Source organism: Colobus angolensis, unplaced genomic scaffold (assembly GCF_000951035.1).
Source record: "Colobus angolensis palliatus isolate OR3802 unplaced genomic scaffold, Cang.pa_1.0 Scaffold142, whole genome shotgun sequence".
In the NCBI taxonomy this organism is placed as follows: domain Eukaryota; kingdom Metazoa; phylum Chordata; class Mammalia; order Primates; family Cercopithecidae; genus Colobus; species Colobus angolensis.
Genome location: NW_012114511.1, coordinates 4,490,703 through 4,504,985, shown reverse-complemented (window position 1 = coordinate 4,504,985; position 14,283 = coordinate 4,490,703). Strand labels below are relative to the sequence as shown.

Sequence of the window (14,283 nt, the reverse complement as noted above, 5' to 3'; positions counted from 1 at the left end):
GATCTTAGCTCACTGAAACCTCCACCTCCCAGGCTCAAGCGATCCTCCCACTTCAGCCTCCTGAGTAGCTGGGACCACAGGCATGTGCCACCATGCCCAGCTAATTACTTTATTTATTTTATTTTTGGTAGAGATGGGTTTTGCCATTTGCCCAGGCTGGTCTTGAACTCCTGAGCTCAAGTGATCCGCCTGCCTTGGACTCCCAAAATGCTAGGATTACAGGCATGAGCCACTGCACCTAGCCTGTTAATATTTCTGTTAAATGGTGCTTGCCAGGCTGTTTTGATCTTTTTACATTTCTGTGTCTCTCATTTGACCCTGAGCTCTTCAAGGGTAAGAACCAGCAGGACTGTTTCACAGCTGTACCCCCACAGCCAATGGCTGGCATGTAGCTTGGTGCTCATGTTCAAGTGAATAAAATGTCTGCAGTCCAGAAAGGACTCCTGGCAGCAGGATCTGAGGTGTGTGGTGAAAGCTGGGTGGGCAAAGAGGAAGCGGCAGAGGGGAGGAGGCAGGTCAATACAGTGGTGAGACAGAGTGAGGGCTCCTGCTCCCCACTCAGCATTTGAGATCCATCCAGAGAGAGCAGGGAGCCAACTCCTGAAGCCAGGAATACTTTCACACAACAGGGTATGAAGCTTGTGGGAGATTAATTGAGAAAGGCTGATCAGAGGAGAAATGATCTACTCAACACATTCTGCTCATTGAGGAAGGCCAAATTGATCTTATAAATCTCCGCCTGGCAGGGCTCTGGGGGTGGGTGCTGTGGTTTCCTTTGATTTGATTGATGGTGGCTGGGTTGAAGGTGATTCCTCAGGCTCTCTACCCTTCCAAGCCTTCCTTTGCTCTTCTGGGGGAGTGGAAGAGGGATTCTAGAAACTCTCCAACAGAACTGCAAGAGAGAGACGGTTTTTAGCCTGTTGTTTACTTATTTAAAAGGAATTTTTTTTTTTTTGGGAGAGTCTCGCTCTGTTGCCCAGGTTGGAGTGCAGCGATGTGATCTTGGCTCACTACAACCTCCACCTCCCAGGTTCAAACAATTCTCCCTGCCTCAGCCTCCCGAGTAGCTGGGATTACACACGCCCACCACCATGGCTTGCTAATTTTTGTATTTTTTTAGTAGAGACGGGGTTTTGTCATGTTGACCAGGCTGGTCTTGAACTCCTGACCTCAGGTGATTCGCCCGCCTCAGCGTCCCAAAGTGCTGAGATTACAGGCGTGAGCCACTGCGCCCAGCCCATAAGGAAATTTTAAACTTACTTTTGCTCAATTCCAAGACTTATATAAGGAAACAAAGAGAGGAGACTACCAAAATCCCAGCACCCACTGTGATCACTGGACTTCAAACTTCTCACCTTTACAGTGGGCCTCTTTGCTTAAGGCTGTGTAAGTAGAGGCTGTCTGCTTAGGTTCAACCCTGCACACTGGCTTCAGCAGCTCAACAGGCTTGATTTCAGAGCAAGTTCCTCTGAGAAGGTAGTTCTGTCAGGGTATGGCTTTGTCTGTTGGGACTACTATAACAAACACCTTAGGCTGGGTAATTTACAAATAGAAATTTACTGGTCATTGTTCTAGAGACTGGGAAATCCAAGATCAAGGTGCCAACAGATTTAGGGGCTGGTGAGGGCTTGTTCTCTATTTCAAAGATGGTGCCTTGCTGCCTTGCTTCACATGGTGGAAGGGAAGATCACTGTGTCCCTCCATGGCAGAAGGGGCAAGGCAGCTCCCTTCAACCTGACCTTTTTTTTTTTTTTTGAGATGGAGTTTTGCTCTGTTGCCAGGCTGGAGTGCAGTGGTGTGATCTTGGCTCACTGCAACCTCCACCTCCTGGGTTCAAGCGATTCTCCTGCCTCAGCCTCCTGAGAGCTGGGACTACAGGTGTGCACCACCATGCCCTGCTAATTTTTGTATTTTTAGTAGAGACGGGGTTTCACCATGTTGGCTAAGATGGTCTTGATCTCTTGACCTTGTGATCCGCCTGCCTCAGCCTACCAAAGTGCTGGGATTACAGGCGTGAGCCACCGCGCCCAGCCCAACCTGGCCACCTTTTAACACTATCACATTGGATATGAGGTTCCAATGCATGAATTTAGGGGAGACACCAACATTCAGACCATGGCAGGGCTTTTCAAGGTTTGGAGACCGGGCCTGGGGTGGCAGTGGGAGACAGACTATCCCTTTCCTACCACATACCTGAGCTGGTTAGATCTGTCCCGAGGAGAAAGGCCCCACTTTGAGCGCTGGCAGCTGTGTTCAGCTGGCCTCTTCTCTTGGCTCAAGCATTCATTTATTCATGCTATTAGAAGATTTGAGCTTATTCTATTTTTAAGGCTCTTACTCTTGTAGCACTGTATTAATATCTTTTTTATAACTTGTGCCAGTCTCTATTATAATTTATATGTTCATTCTGTAATTTATCACTCGTGAGATATTTGTTGAACATTTATTATCTGTACTCATGGTACTAGGCAGTGACATAAGCTAGAATTATTCTTAGGCCCAGTTCTTCTCACTGGTCTTACGGGTGTTCCAGGGGAAAAGTGAGCTGTTCTCTTTCCAAATCAGGCCCCAGGTGTTTTATCTAGACCTTTCTCATAAGTTGGCACTATTCACTGAACTACTGCCCAGGGGCTTGTTCTCCTTTCCCATACTAGTAACCAAGGTTTGCTCAGTGGCTGTGAAGTCAGTTTCCCATCTCCTTGAAGTAAACATAATCAAGAAGGTAAATTGAGTGGTAGAAGCTCGCAGAGTACATGGAAAAGGGAAAGGAAGTTCAGAGATAGGTTGTTTGCTATTGGGGAATACTTGCCCTTTGGGGAGGTCACTGTCTGGATTATTGTTTTCTCCACTCTGAATGACCAGGAATCACTGTGGGGGGGCTCTGAGGGGAGGAGGGGGCAGTCATTTTATTCATCAGGTTAAGCATGTCTAGGAAAGGGCAAGGTCTAAAGGTGAAACAGTGGAAAGAGAACAGGACTTTGGAGGCACCTAAATCTAGCTTTAACTCCCAGTTCTCTCACTTCCTGACTGTATGACTTTGTGTAACTCCTTTAGCCTCTTTGAGCCTTAGCTTCCCCATTTATAAAAAGGGGATGACCATTCTGCTCAGAGGACATTATAAATAAATAAAATATGTATGCAGCACCTGGCACAGAAAATATTATATTCACTGGTACAGCAGAATTAGAACTGCACTGACACCAGTCTGGGCAACACAGTGAGACCCTGTCCATTAAAAAAAAAAAAAAAAAGCCTGGCAACAGTGGCACACTCCTGTGGTCCCAGCTACTGGAGGCTGAGGGGGAGGATCCCTTGAGCCTGGGAGGTCAAGGCTGCGATGAGCCAAGATTCTGCCACTGCATTCCAGCCTGGGGGACACAGTGAGACGCCATCTTAAAAAAAAAATCAGAATTGCAAGTGACCTTTATTTTACTAAATTTTGAGACAGAGTCTCACTCTGTCACCCAGGCTGGAGTGCAGTGGCATGATTTCAGCTCACTGCAACCTCTGCCTCATGGGTTCAAGCGATTCTCCTGCCTCAGCCTCCCAAGTAGCGGGAATTGCAGGCGCCCGCCATCACGCCTGGCTAATTTTTGTATATTTAGTAGAGACGGGGGTTTCACCATGTTGGCCAGGCTAGTCTTGAACTCCTGGCCTCAAGTGATCCGCCCGCCTGGGCCTCCCAAACTGCTGGGATGACAGGTGTGAGCCACTGTGCCCGGTCACCTTATGTTATTTTTTAAATAATTGGTCCTTGTAAAAAATTTGCACAAGTATATAAAGTGAGTGACTTACAGGTGTCGTATTTTGCATGAATTTGCGAGAAATTTTATTTCTGGACACTCTCGGCTTATGTCCCAAACTGAGTCACAAGAACTTGATTTACTTTTACTCTGCACCCCTCTGATTGCTTTCTGAGGTTCCTTCCACTAGAAAGAAATTACACTGTTCGAAAATCAGAGAGGAAACTTCGCAGTTCCAGCCTGGAAGCAGAAGCAGGTGTGCAGGAACCTCTTCAGCCCTCTCTCTACCAGCGGAGGGGCACTGGGGCAGCTCGTGCAGAGTCTGCAGAGGGCGGTGCTAGGGGCGGTGCTCTCACCTCGGTGCGTGGTCGGGGGCGCCGCGCGCTGTTCTGTCGGCCCGCGATTGGGCGAGGCCGCGAGCGGCGTAACAGCTGCCAGCTCACGGGCTCAGACGGTCGCCGCCGCGTTTGCGCAGGGGGAGCTGGTCGCCGCTGCGGCCGCCTGGAATTGTGGGGGTTGTGTCTGCCACTCGGCTGCCGGAAGCCGAAGGTAGGGGCAGTGAGGGCCGCCCGGCCCCGGAGCTGGGCTGGGGATTCAGGGCGCTTCCTGGGCCTCCTCCTGCCGGCGGCCTCGGCGCCTTCGCAGCGGTGTTCTCGGGACCCACATATCCTCACTAGTGTCTCCAAAGCGGGACGTCCAAGTGGGCCCGGGGCACCCTGCCGAAGGCCCACCTTTCTTACCTTTCCCACTCAGAATGTCTCCATTCACCTCTTCCTTGGCAGGAGATGAGGCCGTGGAAATTCGATATTGGCTTTGGCTCCCCACCTGTTTTTAGTGCCTTTGTCTGTTTGATTCTTCCGGCCTAAGTTTCCGTATCTGTCCGAAGGGGTGGCTTGGGTGTTGACCCGTGTGTCTCTTCCCATGTGGAATTATTGTCACTCTCTTATTGCTTGTTTTTCTTTGTCCTAGAAAATTTGCCTTTAGAGGTTACAGACTTTTGTTAGTGTTATCTCTCAGATCGTCTGGGGGGTTTGTGCATAAGCCTTGGACTCCATTCCCTGGGATTTCGGATAAGGTGGTGCATGGGCAGCTGTACCCCAGGGCTTCTCATTCAGATAGTCCCGGAATCCTGGCTTTGAAAATCCCTACTTCAGAAGTCAGGAGAGAATGACTTGACATATGAGCCCCTGGAATGGGGCTCTGAGTGGGAAAAGCCAGGAATCAGGAAATGCTAACACCTGTGAGGCCTGGGCTTTCTTTGCACCGGAGGAATTAGAATGCCATTTGATATCTTTTAAAAATATTTGCCTACCTATATATGTAAGATCAGTTTTCTAATATTTTTAAATGCCTGGCCTCAGTTGGCTTTCCCACCCCAGTAAACCTAAATAAAAACACAAAACTGCTCTGAGCGATGGGGAGGGGGTTAAGTTAACCCAAACTAAGTAGACAGGAGGAGAATAAAACTTACATATTTGCTAAGAGACGAAACTGATATGTTTATAAACAGTTTTTTTATTTTTTATTGAGGTGGAGTTTGGCTCATGTTTCCCAGGCTGAAGTGCAATGGCACCATCTCGACTCACCGCAACCTCCGCCTCCCAGGTTCAAGCGATTCTCCTGCCTCAGCCTCCCGAGTAGCTGGGATTACAGTCATGCGCCACCATGCCCGGCTAATTTTCTATTTTTAATAGAGACAGGGTTTCTCCATGTTGATCAGGCTGGTCTTGAACTCCCGAACTCAGGTGATCTGTCCGCCTTGGCCTCCCAAAGTGTTGGGATTACAGGCATGAGCCACCTTGCCTGGCCTATAAACAGGTTTTTTTTTTTTTTTGACATTGTGAAAGATACTTTGTTACGTGTGTGTCTTTTCAGCTCTCACCCCACCCAAGGTTTTTTCTTTTCTGATAAAAGTATAGCCAGATTTGGGGATTAGGTAGGATTTTGATGGGAGCCAGAGTGTAACGATATTGGAATTGATATTTGTACAACATGGGTCAGAACTTGGTCTGTGGTTTTAGTTGAGAACATGGCCCTCGGGTTAAGATGGTGTTACCACACCAGATTTATTTCACCTGTCTTTCAGATGTTTAGTGAATTTAATCTGCTCATGAATACATGTGCTATTTTAATGAAATTGGCAATAGAAGAGACTTTCTGCTCCCATTTTACAGGTGATGGAAATGTTACTAGGGATGTGGAAGTCCAGGAATGAAAAGTTGCCTAGTACTTTGATTCCCACTTACTTCTTCCCTGCTGTTTTCTGAAGGCCAGCTATTCTCTACTGAGGCCAACTGTGAGCCCTGGTGTGTTTCATTGGCAGGAGAAAAGGCTAATTAAGTGAAACCGAAAGGTAACAAAATGGATTTTAAAATAACACACATGTGGAAACTTAATCCACTAATGAATGTTCTCCTTTAGAGTGGTGTGTGCAGGTGTAGGTGGTGGGAGTTGAGGGTGGCATCCCCTAAGTGATTTGGCTGTTGTTCAAGGCAGTTTTGAAAATCCACCTCTGGAATTGTTTTCAGAGACCTTTTTGAGCCATGTGAGAGATCAGTTCCTTTAATATATTGAGTCATACTGTATTTTTTTTTTTTTTTTTTTTTTGAGATGGGGTTTCACACTGTGGCTCAGGCTGGAGTGTGGAGGCATAATCATAGCTCACTGCAAGCTTGAACTCCTGGGCTTAAGTAATACTCTCACCAAAGCCTCCTGAGTAGTTGGGACTACAAGGGTGCACCACTAGGCCCAGCTAATTTTGTAATTTTAATTTTTGTAGAGACAGGGTCTTGCTGTGTTGTCCAGGCTGTTTTCGAATTCCTGGCCTTAAGCAATTCTCCTGTCTTGGCCTCCTAAAATGTTGAGATTACAGGTGTGAACCACTGCATACATCCTATATATATTTAACCCCGAATGGCATGGGTAAGCAACCGTGTCACCTGACTTGTCTTCAGATGAGTTAACAGTTCTTTTGAAGTGGAAATAACAGATTTTTGGAGGGTGGTGAACATGAGTTTTAATTCTGAGTCTACCACTTATTAGCCACATAACCTTGGATAAGTTACTTCACCTCTGGGGCTCAATGTACCGCTACATAAAAGTGGGAATAATACTTTGAAGGGTGGTTAAATGAGGTAATTACCCATGAAAGCTCTTGAGACATAGGAGTGCAATAAATGTTTTCACCCTCAAAGATTGAAGATTTGCTGTTAATGAGAATATTCAAAAGAACATGACAGTCTCTGGCTGGGCACGGTGGCTCACGCCTGTAATGCCAGCACTTTGGGAGGCCAAGGTGGGTGGATCACTTGAGGTCGGGAGTTCAAGACCAGCCTGACCACCATGGAGAGAAACCCCGTCTCTACTGAAAATACAAAATTAGCCAGGCGTGGTGGTGCATGCCTGTAATCCCAGCTACTCGGGATGCTGAGGTAGGAGAATCACTTGAACCCGGGAGGTAGAGGTTGCAGTGAGCCGAGATCATCATGCCATTGCACTCCAGCCTGAGTGACAGAGCGAGAGACTCTGTCTCAAAAAAAAAAAAAAAAAAAAAGTCTCTAAAAGGAAGTCGTACCTTTTTCGAAAGAGGTGGATATTCTTTTTCACATGCTTGTGGATTCATACTCTGACCTGCTCAGCCTCTCCCCGTCTTTCTTCATTCATTTTCTATCCTTTCCTAAGTGAAGTTCTGCTGCAGAGGCTGTCGGCCAGTCTCTTGGAGTTAGCCTCTTTTCAGGAGAGCTAATCTGAACGCTCTTAACAATGCTAGTCCCTTGGTCACTATTCCTAGGGATTTTTCTCTGGGGGCTCCAGATGGTGCTTGGATCATGCTCTGTAGCACAGCCATCTCTAACTCCTGGATTTGGTGTCAATTTGAAGACCCATCCTGTGGAGCTAATCTTCTCTCTTTCTGAGCAAGGATGAATACTTGATCCTTTTCTGAGTCAGCCTTAAACTGCAAACCTTAGTCTTCTACAGCAGAAAGCCTTGCATTTTAATTATACATAGTCTAAAGAGGGAATAGCCTGCCCTTTACTTTTCTTCCTTTACTTTCACCAAAGATTTCACTGCTGAGTAGGGGAGTAGGAGAATAGCCCGTTGCCATTCAGAGTGAGGCTTTGGGGTAACCCGATTCCTAGCATAAGCAATAACGGAGTTCATCTTTGGGACGAAAAGCTTGTAAAAGATTTGGGCTGCTCAGACACATGTGGAGAACCTCATGGAATTTTCCTAGCTTGTGAGGATTTTATACCTGGCATTCTTACTTTTGCAAATTTCTACCCAGAATCCAGTAGCAACAAAACTATGTTCAGCCCAGACTTGTAGTTCCTTCAGGTTCCACCAGGCAGCTGTAAGACAAGGGTGTGGTTGTGCTGGCTGGCCATGTCTGCCCTTATCCTCCTAATACTGCCCTTGGCTTTGGTATTGAGAAGGAAGTGGCATAATCAATTCATGAGTAACATTCTCTGCCAAAGTGGAAGTCAGGGGCAGAGAGTTGTCAGCATAGGACTAGACAGATGGAAAGAGCCAGCCTTGCCCCAGGAATGCTGCTAAATGCTGTGAATCCATGACAACCACTGGGTTTCTTGGTGTCACCTCATTTGTGAAATGGGAATGCCTTCATTTATCTCTTTCATGAGAAAGTTGGACCACCATCCCAGTTTGCCCAGGACAGAGGGATATCCAAATATGGGACTTTTAGTGCCAAAAGCAGGAAAGTCCAGGGCAAACCAGGACAAGTTAGTTACCCTACCCATGACCATTATACAAATGAATGAACACGCTGTCCTTAGGGTTCATCTAAGACTCAACCCTTTGGGTTTATTTAATTATTTTTCAACCTTCTGTTAATTATCATATTTTGAGACTTTTTTTCCCCTAATTGTCTACTCCCCAATGGAATTTTTTTTTTTTTTTTTTTTTTTTGAGAGGGAGTCTCACTCTGTCACCCAGGCTGGAGTGCAGTGGCATGATCTCTGCTCACTGTAGCCTCTGCCTTCTGGGTTCAAGTGATTCTTGTGCTTCAGCCTCCTGAGTAGCTGGGATTGTAGGCGCCCACCACCATGCCCAACTAATTTTTGTGTTTTTAGTAGAGATGGGGTTTTGCCGTGTCAGTCAGGCTGGTCTTGAACTCCTGGCCTCAAGTGATCTGCCCACCTCAGTCTCCCAAAGTGCTGGGATTACAGGCGTGAGCCATCGCATCCAGCCACCCCCAATGGAATTTTAATACCACAGATGTATTGTGTATCTGTTTTTGTATTGTGGCCCTTTTGATGGCCACAAACCATTGTAATATCTAATATTTTTTCCCTAAGAATCAATTTTCACCCCTTTTGAGGGTAATATTGCACTCATTGAGAATGCATGGTCTTATCTGATACTCTTTCTATAATATAGTCATCAAGACCTGTTTTTTATCGAGAAGAAACAACTGGTACCACAAGCTTTTTTGTTTTTTTTTTTTTTGAGACTGAGTTTTGCTCTTGTTGCCCAGGCTAGAGTGCAATGGTCATGGGTAGGGTAACTAACTTGTCCTGGTTTGCCCTGGACTTCCTGCTTTTGGCACTAAAAGTTCCACATTTGGATATCCCTCTGTCCTGGCTCACTGCAACTTCTGCCTCCTGGGTTCAAGTGATCTCCTGCCTCAGCCTCCTGAGTAGCTGGTACTTACAGGCATGTGCCACTGCACCTGGCTAATTGTTTTTTTTTTGGTAGAGACAGTCTCACTGACCACCTCAGGCTGGTCTTGAACTCCTGGGCTCAAGCATTTCTCCTACCTCGGCCTCCCAAAATACTGAGATTATAGGTGTGAGCCACCACACCTGGCCAAGTTTATTGTTTATTGTTTTAATTTTTTTTGAGTCTTTGGATTTTGAGGTGGTCCATTTACCATCTGCTTCTCTGGTGCCTCTTGGGCCTTCCATCTTCACAGCTGGGGCTGCTGTGTTGGCCCAGGTATCCCCAGCCTGGACATCGGAACCTTTGGGAAGGGTCTGATATTTGGCCCTTGTCACATTTCACACCTACAGAGAAATGGGGAGGGGTATATTTCTGAGGTCTGCTCACAGGCCATGTTGTCACTGAGGAAGTTCTTGATCATTCCTTTTAGTTACCACTTATCATCACTGGCAGAAGAACGTCAAAGTAGTCAGTGAACGGATCTCCACAGCTAGCTACTTCCCTCTCTGCAAGTAGTTTGCTCCTTCAGTCTTGTGATGAGAAAGGGATCTAGCAACTAGAAGAAGAATCTGAGATACATCCTAAAGTTCTGGTGAGGAAAGCTGATGCCAATGGATTTTTTTTTTTTTTTTTTTTTTTTGAGATGGGATCTTGCTGTGTTACCCAGGCTGGTCTTGAAGTCCTGGCCTCAAGCAATCCTTCCACCTCAGCTTCCTGAGTAGCTGGGATTGCATGCATGTACTGCCATGCCTCACTCACCAGTGTATTTTTTTTTTTTTTTTGAGAGTGTCTTGCTCTGTTGCCCAGGCTGGAGTGCAGTGGCGTGATCTTGGCTCACTGCAACCTCCACCTCCTAGGTTCAAGTGATTCTCCTGCCTCAGCCTCCCAAGTAGCTGGGACTACAGGCACATGCCACCACACCTGGCCAAGTTTATTGTTTATTGTTTTAATTTTTTTTGAGTCTTTGGATTTTGAGGTGGTCCATTTACCATCTGCTTCTCTGGTGCCTCTTGGGCCTTCCATCTTCACAGCTGGGGCTGCTGTGTTGGCCCAGGTATCCCCAGCCTGGACATCGGAACCTTTGGGAAGGGTCTGATATTTGGCCCTTGTCACATTTCACACCTACAGAGAAATGGGGAGGGGTATATTTCTGAGGTCTGCTCACAGGCCATGTTGTCACTGAGGAAGTTCTTGATCATTCCTTTTAGTTACCACTTATCATCACTGGCAGAAGAACGTCAAAGTAGTCAGTGAACGGATCTCCACAGCTAGCTACTTCCCTCTCTGCAAGTAGTTTGCTCCTTCAGTCTTGTGATGAGAAAGGGATCTAGCAACTAGAAGAAGAATCTGAGATACATCCTAAAGTTCTGGTGAGGAAAGCTGATGCCAATGGATTTTTTTTTTTTTTTTTTTTTTGAGATGGGATCTTGCTGTGTTACCCAGGCTGGTCTTGAAGTCCTGGCCTCAAGCAATCCTTCCACCTCAGCTTCCTGAGTAGCTGGGATTGCATGCATGTACTGCCATGCCTCACTCACCAGTGTATTTTTTTTTTTTTTTTGAGAGTGTCTTGCTCTGTTGCCCAGGCTGGAGTGCAGTGGCCGGATCTCAGCTCACTGCAAGCTACGCCATTCTCCTGCCTCAGCCTCCCGAGTAGCTGGGACTACAGGCGCCCGCCACCTCGCCCGGCTAGTTTTTTGTATTTTTTAGTAGAGACGAGGTTTCACGGTATCAGCCAGGATGGTCTCGATCTCCTGACCTCGTGATCCACCCGTCTCGGACTCCCAAAGTGCTGGGATTACAGGCTTGAGCCACCGCGCCCGGCCAATAGAATTGTTTAAAGCATAAAAAAAAAAGATGCAGGATGCTTTCACAGTTAAAAGTCTCCCGGGAAGGAGGAGGCCCTGTCTCCACTTACTGCCTTGTACATGATCTTATACCCTCACGGTTGAAGATTTTTGCTGTCATGCTGTTTTTCCTCCTACTCATGTTGAAATGTGTTTTCTCTTGCTCTTATCTCAGAGGAAATGAATTTGAAGTCTTCCCCCGTATTAGAAACAAATAGTGCTCAGGGGCCAGACTTGTGTGTTTTCTGTAAAGAATGAGGCCAGATGTAACAGTGGACCTTATCTGGTGAGCCAAACAAACCTTCAGTACATCTCTAAGAGAAAGAGAGAAGGAATGAGTGTATGTCAGAGTGGTTTAAACACACTTTGGAGTCAGACTCACTTGGATTTACATTCTGATATCTACTTATTAGTTGTCAGATTGTAAGTTACTTATTTTCTCTAAGCCTTAGTTTTATGATCTGTTGAATGGGAATAGTAATATGTATTTTTATAGCTATCTTAAGAATTGAGAGAATACATATGGTAAGTGCTTCGTCTGGCACAATGTAAAATAGCAGTCCCCAACCTTTTTGGCACCAGGCACTAGTTTCGTGGAAGACTATTTTTCCATGGACTAGGGGATGTGGGGGATGGTTTGGGGATGATTCAAGTGCATTATATTTATTGTGTACTTTATTATTATTTTTTTGAGACAGGGTCTCACTCCATCACCCAGGCTGGAGTGCAGTGGCACAATCTCGGCTCACTGCAACCTCTGCCTCCCAGGTTCAAGCAATTCTCCTGCCTCAGCTTCCTGAGTAGCTGAGATTACAGATGTGCGCCACCACACCTGCTAATTTTTGTCTTTTTAGTAGAGATGAGGGTTCACTATGTTGACCAGGCTGGTCTTGAACTCCTGACCTCAGATGATCCACCCACCTCAGTCTCCCAAAGTGCTGGGATTACAAGCGTGATGCCCAGCCTATTTCTATTATTATTGCATTATAATATGTAATGAAATATACAACTCTTCATAATGTAGACCTAGTGGGAGCCCTGAGCTTATTTTCCTGCAACTAGATGGTCCCATCTGGGGGTGATGGAGAGACAGTGACAGATCATTAGGCATTAGATTCTCATAAGGAGTGTTCAACCTAGATCCCTTGCATGTGCGGTTCACAATAGGGTTTGTGCTCCTATGAGAATCTAATGCTGCCGCTGATCTGACAGGAGGCCGCACTCAGGTGGTAATGCAAGTGATGGGGAGGAGCTGTAAATACAGATGAAGCTTTGCTCCCTCACTCACTGCTCACCTTCTTGGATGGGTGTAACCAGGCTACAGACCAGTATGGGGGGTTTGGGACCCCTTATGTAAATGCTCTGTGTTGTCATCATTATTGACAACAGTAGTTTCCAGTTTCTGAGCCACATCTAGGTTTGAGGATAGGTTATGCTGACCAAGCAAGTTTTATCTTAACCATCACCTCATTGTCATCTTGGTTGGTATTATATATTATTTATATCAATAGTTATAGGTAGTTCATGCTGACTAACTAAAAGTTGCGAGTAGCAAGGAACTTTGCTGCGTCTCTGTCATCTCCTTCCTTACTCAGCTTAGTGCTCATCTTTCTCAGATTCTCTCTCATCAGGTTCTCAAGCCAGCAGGCCTTGTTTCCTGGGCAGTGTCTGACATGGGGGTTTTATTGGGGTAGGGCTGGCTAGTCCAGAGCCTGCCTGGTCCCTCAGGTAGTGTGTTCTCCTTATCTCTTACTTTCTGCTCTTCAGCCAGACATGAAGCAATTAGCTCATCAAGGGAATGCTGACTTTTGTCTCTGCTTTCCTCTGATTTGTATGCTCATTTCTGGGCCTTGTGCAAAGTCACGGAGGCACAGTCAAATACACTGACCCAGATTTTGTGCTCAAGTTGACTCTCTCTCCCTTTGAGATGTACAACTGGTTCCATGTAGCAGGGAGTGAGGAAAAAGCCCCTGGAGCCAATCCCATTATTTTGATCTCAAGCTGAGTTTTAAAAAAAAATCCAAGCACTATGACTATAGACCATGCCTTACTTCTCTGTATGAAACCAGGTAAAAAACTCACTATTTAGAGGGAAGGCCAATCTGAATTGGTAAACAATAGGAATTAGTACATTCAAGAAAATGCCATTGTCTTTTTAGCGAGCCTCTGCAGTATCTTTTTTACCTAGTCTTGTTGCTTCCGCGGTTTCCTGTGACTGTGCTCCTAAATTATTACAGAAGCTTTTGCTTCCTATTTCCTGCTTCTGCTTCCTCCAGGACACTATATACCACTGCCACTTTGGGTCTTCCTATATATTGTGCTTATCAGAGAATACTTATGCTTGGAAGCTATATTAGTCTGTTCTCGTACTGTTATAAAGAAATACCTGAGAATGGGTAATTTATAAAGAAAAGAGGTTTAATTAGCTCATGGTTCTGCAGGCTGTACAGGTTTCTGCTTCTAGGAAGGCCTCAGGAAACTTACCATCATGGCGGAAGGCGAAGGGGAAGCTGGCACATCTTACATGTCTGGAGCAGGAGGAAGAGAGCAAGGGGGTGGTGCTGCACATTTTTAAACAGCCAGATCCTGTGAAAACTCACTTTTGTGAAAACAGCGAGGGGGAAATCTGCCCCTATGATTTAGTCACCTCCCAGTAGACCCCTTCTCCAATATTGGGGACTAAAATTTGACGTGAGATTTGGGTGGGGACACAAATTCAAACCATATCAGAAGCCTTCAATGGTACCCACTAGCTGCTGAGTAAATTCCAAATCTGTCAAGTTGTCTTGGTGTTCCAAGCCTATTGCAGTGTATACCCATCCTCCCACTTTAGTTAATGTGTCCCGTACCATCACCCATGTGTACCCCTTGCTCCTGGTGAACTGATCCACGTTGTCCTCCGAGTATGCCTCATGTTTGTGTCTCTGCCAGTTCTTTCGCCCAGGTACTCTCTCCTTCGTTTCCTACCTTTTTTTTTTTTTGAAATGGAGTCTTGCTCTGTTGCCCAGGCTGGAGTG

The 14,283-nt window shown here is 46.1% G+C and overlaps 1 protein-coding gene across 2 annotated transcripts in view; it reads left to right on the top strand.

The window, feature by feature from the left end:
- The first annotated feature begins 4,102 nt into the window (after positions 1–4,102).
- SIL1 (SIL1 nucleotide exchange factor) overlaps positions 4,103–14,283 on the top strand; it is a 245,699-nt gene continuing 235,518 nt past the window's right edge. The window contains exons 1-2 of one of the 2 annotated variants that reach the window (XM_011935317.1): positions 4,185–4,292; positions 6,013–6,096. The gene's annotated coding sequence lies outside the window, so the exon portion shown is untranslated. Of the gene's footprint in view, positions 4,293–6,012; positions 6,097–14,283 lie in introns of both variants that reach the window. The other variant, XM_011935316.1, reaches the window with a different exon arrangement.